General features: G+C 49.1%; 1 long non-coding RNA gene across 1 annotated transcript; it reads right to left on the reverse strand.

Annotated features, from left to right (window-relative positions):
• Positions 1-1,861: 1,861 nt before the first annotated feature.
• LOC149357428 (uncharacterized) lies at positions 1,862-4,447 on the reverse strand. Its single transcript, XR_016291824.1, has 2 exons — positions 3,125-4,447; positions 1,862-1,951 (listed from the first exon to the last, which is right to left on the reverse strand). It is a non-coding gene; the product is annotated as an uncharacterized LOC149357428 (long non-coding RNA).
• Positions 4,448-7,576: the final 3,129 nt, after the last annotated feature.

A 7,576-nucleotide genomic window follows, 5' to 3' on the forward strand; every position in this document is an offset into this window, starting at 1 on the left:
AATAATAATAAACACAATCTTTATGCGAACATAAAGTGCCTCTAAACAGATATGCGAAGCTGAAGAGATTACCGCGCATGCGGGAACACTTTATTTGCAGAGCCATCGCTAATGTGCTCATTCATGTGCAAGCAAACATTTTGACTTAGAAGTTACATTCAGCCAGAGCAATGCCTACTCCCGTAATATCTTAGAATGTCATGAAATATTGAGGAAAATAGATGTGTGTGTAAATGATGGCAGATTTTTTTCACGTTTCATGACCATGCACACAAAAGCAACCGCTGTGGCAAATGCTATTTCAAGGCCGGAATGCGAAGACAATGCAAGCATGCTGCTGCTGTATGCTTTTTTGTAAACAAGCATGAGGAACCGTCCTGAGCAAGAGGCTGAAGCGTTCGTCAGATCTGGTAAAATGTAGAGTTCCGGACCCTTCCAATTAGGGTTTTTTCATAACCACGCTAATGAAAATCTGGTCGTAAATGTTTATCAGGTAGACGAGCACCATTTTGAAAATATTTATGGTCTTTCTTCTAATTTGTGAATACGGATCGACACTAACGTCATATTATGTTCCCCGCTTTGTAAACCAGGTCAAAAAACAATTCGCGATGTAAAACCTGCTTCCCACATAACCTTGCTGAATTATCCTGAAGTCCTTGATGGTTTTGCTGAGAGGGCTTCGAAATCTGCTGAAAAATAGCTCTTAGACAAAATGTTTTCACCAATGTCATCCACAGACCACCCAGCCAAAGGACTTCATACCGGTTTCCAATAAATTTCACCAGAAGCTCTCGGCCCCTCGTGTTCACGGAACTATCCTGAGTAGTAGTAGTAAGTGGCTTTTATTGTAAATGAAAAAGAAGGTAAAAGGATTCTTGCCAGCGCCGGCATCTGCTATCATGTCTAGAAGCACCTGAGCTGGGGCTGGGGGATGGAAATGGAAAGCGAGATGACAGTGAAGGGGAAAACAAAGGGTAGAGAGAGAGGGAAAACCTTCCCTCCTGCTTGTATTTCCATTACGCGAGGCGATACAGCCAGTGGGAAGGACCGCGAAAGTTGCCGGCGACCTGACACGTGAGGCGCGCACTTCGGGAGAGGGCGACCGCGCTCTCTCTCTCTCACATACACTACGCTCGCCCGCTCCGCAAGCTCCCCTCTCACTCGCATACACCAAGCTGCCCCGCACGCCCGCAGCACAATTTTCTCCATTCTTGACCGGAGCGGAATTCCAGCCACGACTAACAATGAGGGACACCACCGCTTTTGAGCACCCGCGAGCAGATTGGCACTTGCGCTGGCACGTGGCAAGTGCCAGCGGTGCGAGCAGCAAGCCCACCATAGCAGACTTCCATATTTATGCAACTCACCTACTCCTATCTAGACACTACACGCGCAATCGTGCAGCGCCATGCGCAGCAAATGTCGCTGTACTATTGTGGAGCAGCTCTTCCGGAAACCGCCATTTACAAGAGCTAGTTTTGAATCATAATACCCTGTAGCCGAGACTGACAACTGATTGCATTCCTAACGATTTCGGTATCCGTGGTTTGCACACCGCTGAGGGAAAGTACTGGTATTTCATGCAGTGCAAACAATGGCAAGAGATGCTGGCATTGTTTTTGCTGCATTGCGCGCATGCATATCACCAGCTACGCTCCCATATATCTTTCAAGAATGTTATCCGTGCATTCTTTTTTTCTTGCAGTGTGTGATTGACATATAATTTTGGGGGCATGCTTTGCCACTACAATGCTAGTGAAATCGCACTGTCCACACATGCACTTCGCCACTGGTAGAGGCAGAAGCAGAAGGCTTCATTCACTTCCATTGATGTGCATTTTCAAAAGACAAACGCATGTTCCTTATAAAAACAGGACCATTTTATTGCACCATCTGCTAAGCACGTTCAGATGCCTTGCACAACTCCCCCACACATCATGGTGGCAGCCTGCAAGCAAACAAGACCATACCAATGTCATATGTGAGTCTATTTTCAGGAAGTGACAGGAAATGTCAGTGCTCAAAAGTGGGTATTAGCTTGTTCTTTACTGCAGTTACTTTCCATTGACTTAGTGTTTCAGTAACACACAAACACATATGCTTACCTCCCGTCATACAAAAATGTGAGGGCAGTAACGGAAAAGGAAAGAAAATATGTGCATAAACATAGCAAGTGGACTGAAAAGTCCTTACATACATCTAAGTAATTTGCTGCCACTGTAACAATGAGAGCAGATATGTTAGGATAAAAGCCTGCTGAGCACGATAGAAACATATTCTGCTTACGCCATACAGGGTGATACAAAGCTGCTGGAACAATGATACACTGCTTGTTTTGATGTCACCAGCAGTTCACGAAGAAAAAGCTTACCAGCAGAAGGCTGTATCCATTACACACAAGCAGAAAAATGTGAGCTGTGAGGTTGAATATCCCTTGAAAGTGTATATTGATACTGTGCTTCCAAGGAAAGTGAACGCCACAAGCGGGCTAGTAGCAAAAGAAAAGACGCAGCTATAGAACAGAAGAAAGGAGCAGGCATAAGAAGTACAGCATGTCCAACTAAGCTATACTTGGGAAAAAGAAACAACTCAACAGTGCTGTTGCAACGGACATATAAAAGCCCCACATTTTTGAAAATATAAAGCGGAAAGAAATGAAAACACACTGTTTCATGTTTCATATAGCAGGGATCTCAACGGTTACATTTGAAAATCAATTACAAGCATATTTAGACTGCATTCATCCACAAATGTGCTTCAGCGCCTTTTCAGCTAAGGAAAACACCCAACTCAAGGAGGGCTGTGTAGCTTTCAAGCATTTGTATGAAACAAGTGATAAGTTTATAGCAAAAATACCCTCTATAATGATTTTACCTCACATATACTCACCTACGAGGCCATAACAGGAGGGCGGAAAGAAAAACTATATTGTTGCAAAAGAGCAAACGACTAGGCGCCTTACGAAATGTCACAGTGCCGTGACACTGGTAATCTTGCACACGCGTTCATGAAAAACCGCACTCGATAACACACACTACGAGGTAGCTCACGCACGCGACACAGGTACAGTTGGGACTTCAATGCAGATTCTAATAACAAAATTGCGGTCCAAATGGCTCACCTGCGTTTGGCCCTGACATCAGCCATGCGCGTACGAAGCTTTGTCATCGTCGACCTTTTGCGCTGAAGGTATCGCCGCCGATTCCCCATTTGACACTTTTACACACAAAAAAACTGGCAAGATAACGTGATAAAAAACGGCGCTGCACATAAATACAAAAACACAGTAAAAAAAAAACACCAACAAGCAAAACAGCACGATACGCCGATGACAGCCTGCGGAGCAGCCGAAGAAGCGACCGAAAGGCAGGACAGGCTTCAGCGTAGTCAGTCGTCCGTACCGGTACAGAGTACCGCGGCGAGAGTTGCGGGCGTCACACACACAGGGGAGGCGCTGCGCACACGTTTCAGTAAACCCCAATAGTTACTGTCTCGTACGTCTTGCTTCAAAATGTTTGACAGCGCCACTGTCGTTGACCGGCGGAACTCCATTGTTGAGTCAAAACGCCCGCGAGATTCAAATGCAGCAGCCCCGTCGACCAACAAACGGGGCGAGTGCGAGCTAACATGAGTCGTTTATCATACCCAAATTTACATCACTGGTAGTTTAAGACCAGCGACTTCAGTTCCTGTCAAAAAAGCCTGGAATATAACAGTGATCTTTCGCGCTGGATGTATTTTGCGGAGGTTACGGCGCACCAAAAAATAGCGCAATTGAATGGCGCAGTAATACCGTTCTGTTTGTCATAGCGAAATTCGGCCTTGAGCAGATCCTTGAATATTTCCTAAATATTTCGCGTGCAAAATTTGTTCCCTATACGACGTTTACTTGCTTCTAAAACTCAGATCAAAAAAGCGCAGTTTCTAGGTTACGACCAACTTTGAACAATGAAAACTAAAAAATTATGACATGTAGCTCAATGAAATTTTCAAGAATTAACAACATGGGTACTATCTACAATCCTGCTAAATATGTTTGTGATTTATGAACTGGACTAGGAGTTATTAATGCGCCATTCTTTTAAATTTCACACTTTTTTATGGCGCCAGTTCTAAATAACCACCCAATATAACTCAATAAATTGCCTGTAAGGTCCTCGAGTCACACTTAATCTAAAAGCTGCAGAAGCAGTTTTCTTTTCGGAGCAGTAGTTTTCGTCAACAGCAAATCCAACGCAGGCAAGTCGAGCAAAAATATCGTTTTATGCCCCTCGCTCTTTTGCTCACTGCTATCATACTAACGTGAATAGCTTTTAGCGACACATACCATCGCAAAGAAGATACAATTATCTTTACAATGCGCTCAATATCATTTCTCTAGCGCAAACGGATGAGCCACACCGCTCACACAAACATGACGAAAAACGGCTGCTGACCGCCGCTAGCGTGGTTCACATGCAAGCGACTGAGCGATTGAGCGGCGCGTCGCAGCGAAAATTTCCAACTTGTTGAAACCTCGCCGCTCGTCGCAGCGACGACTCAAAACAGGTTTTTCCGTCGCGGCGACAGGATTCGCTAGCATTTTCGCTTGCATGTGAAACAGGCTTTAGGGTGCGTTTCTGTATGTGGTGTATAGCGGCTTGTGAGTCTGAATAGACTGTGTACTCTTGAAGAGAGGGAAGGAGGGCAAATGACTGGAGGGCATGCGCAATGGCGAGGACCTCGAGGGACAATGCATCCGGAGGGCGTAGAAACGGCCCGCTGGTGTGAGTTTCAGGAGCGAGGAGGTGAGGGTGGTACAGGGCGTAGCCGCAGGAACCTCGAGGAGCCACGAAGGAGGAAGGAGGCATCCGTGTAAGCTACACCCTGGGTATCAAAGAGAGGGGAATTGTGCTGTGCGGCCGCATGACGACGGCCGGCGTGCAGAACGGGGGACATGTTGGACGGAAGGGGGAGGATCCGAAGATTGGGAGCCGGGGTGGGAATAGGAGAGGTAAACGGGGCGCAGGGAATGGGCGAGATACCCGCTTGAGTCAGTAACCACTGACCCTGACGGGTAAGGGAAAGCCGGGCAATCTGCGAGTCATGATGGAGAGAGAGCAGAGAACGGAGAGGATGAAAGAGGCCTGTTGCAAAGATCTTTGCAGTAGAGGTAGTGATAGGGAGGTTGAGAGCTGCCTTGTAGAGGCCCACAAGGGCAGTCTCAAGAGCGTTAAGTTCAGTCTGATTGAAGGAAACGTAGGGTGCAAAGTACAAGACCTTGTTGAGGGCCAGCGCGTGGGCAACTCGGCACGCATGAGCCTCGTGGAGACCTGAGCGCCGAGTGACCACGCGCCGCAGGAGGTGAGTTACGGAGTGGCAGGTGGTGACAGCACGGTGGAGGGCTTGCACGTTCTTGGCTGCATGCAAAGGAAAGCCAAGAACTTTGCACTGCGTGACGACAGGAATGGGAGAGCCAGAAAGGTGGAGACAGACGAATTGGTTGTGTGAGAGCTGGTATGAGGAATGGTTGAGGAGAAGGAGCTCGGATTTTTCAGAAGCAGGAGAGAGGCCAGCAGTGGTGAGAAAGGAGTCGATGAGATCTAGGCCACGTTGCAGGGTGTCCTGTACGTGACCGGGAGAGCCAGACGAACACCAGAGAGTGATGTCATCGGCGTAAAATATATGATGCAGGTCGGGAATTTCAGCTAGCTGGGAGGCGAGAGGGGCCATAGCAAGATTGAAAAGGGTAGGAGAGAGAACAGCACCTTGAGGAGTGCCTCGGGTGAGGTTGTGGGGGTCGGACAGATAGGTGTCGACTCGAAAGCGAGCGACACGTTTAGAGAGGAATGAGCGGATATAACAGTACATGCGGGAGCCACAGTCTAGGGAGGCGAGTTGGGAAAGGATGTGGTCGTGGCAAACACCGTCGAAGGCCTTGCGAACATCGACGGTCACAAGTGCGTGAATTTGAGTGGGGGTAGGTGACAGAAACGTGTGCTGGAGAACCAGAAACATGTCCTGTGCACAGACGTGGCGTCGGAAGCCGATGAGAGAATGAGGGAACAACTCCCTCGTCTCGAGAAAATTAGAGAGGCGAGTCAGGGCCATTCGCTCAAGGGTCTTACCAACACATGATGTCAGGGAGATTGGGCGGAGGTTAGAGAGAGAGGGAGGCTTGCCCGGCTTTGGAATCATAGAAATGAGGGAGGAGGTCCAGGAGCTGGGCAGGCAGCCGCTGTCCCATGCATCATTGTAGGTTTTAAGGAGGAATTCTTTGGCGCAGTCAGGAAGGTTGCGAAGTGTGGTGTATGTAATGGCATCCTCACCGGGAGCCGAGCGTGTAGCATTAGGAGCCAGAGCCGATTCGAGCTCCCGGAGAGTGAAGGATTGGTCCAGATCGGGGTTAGGTCCACCGCAGTACACCGGGTAGGAGGGTGCCAGAGGGGGCGGGAGATAGAGAGAGGCGAGCTGATCAAAAACATCGGAGGGAGTTCCTTGAGTGAGGGCTTTAGCTAGAGTTGGAGCAAGTGCAGGCTTAGTGCCAAGGAGGGATTTGAAGAGAGACCATGTGGATCGCGAGTGCAATGCAGAGTCAAGACGGTCACAAAGAGCACTCCAAAGAGAGTGCTCGAGTGAGGCGCAGTGGGCGACGATCTCGGCCCGCAGAGCAGTGATCCGGGAAGAAAGTTGGGCATTGTGACGTTTACGGCGACGCCATAAACGGAGTAGGTGAGGATCTGGGTCTGGGACTGGGTGACAAGACCGAACACGACGGCTACTGGACGTGAGCGCTGCAGTGATGCGCGACGTCCAGTCGTCGTAGGATTGAAAGGAGTCAGAGGCGAGATTAGCGCGGAAGGCGTGCCAGTCAGTATGAGTGACCGGATGACATCGAGGGATGTGGGAAAGAGAGGTGGAAATGTGGACAAGATAGTGGTCACTGAGAAGAGTTTCGGCTGTCATTTGCCAGTGAAATGAAAGTGAACCCCGAGAGAAAGTGAGATCGGTTTGGTTGGTTTATGGGATTTAACGTCCCAAAGCGACTGAGGCTATGAGAGACGCCGTAGTGAAGGGCTCCGGAAATTTCGACCACCTGGGGTTCTTTAACGTGCACTGACATCGCACAGTACACGGGCCTCCCGAATTTCTCCTCCAAAGAAATTCTAGCCGCCGCGGCCGGGATCGAACCCGCGTCTTTTCGGTCAGCAGCCGAGCACCATAGGGAAGCGCACCTGAAGTTTGCTTCCACTGCACCAGCGCCACTTCTCCCCTGCCGGTCATTTTGGCGTTGCTGTCCGGGCACGTCGCCGGCGGAGCGCATTGAGCCAGCAGCCTGTCGGCTGGTACGCGCGTGCTGCTCGCGCAGCTGGCACTCTCTCTTTCATTGTGAGCACGTGCCGTCCTGCTCGCGGGCGCACAAAAGTGGTGTTGCCGCTCGCTGTGAATTCCGCGACGTTCTAAGAGTGGAGAAACTGGTTGTGTGTGCGGCTGTCACAATAGTTCTCTGAACATCAACGGCCAAGGAATGCCCGTGTGAATCTACAGATTTCCTGGTGATGTCCTACATTCTTGGGAAAAAAAATTTAATATT

Source organism: Amblyomma mixtum, chromosome 3, assembly GCF_055824585.1.
Source record: "Amblyomma mixtum isolate Tamu chromosome 3, ASM5582458v1, whole genome shotgun sequence".
Classification (NCBI taxonomy): Eukaryota; Metazoa; Arthropoda; class Arachnida; order Ixodida; family Ixodidae; genus Amblyomma; species Amblyomma mixtum.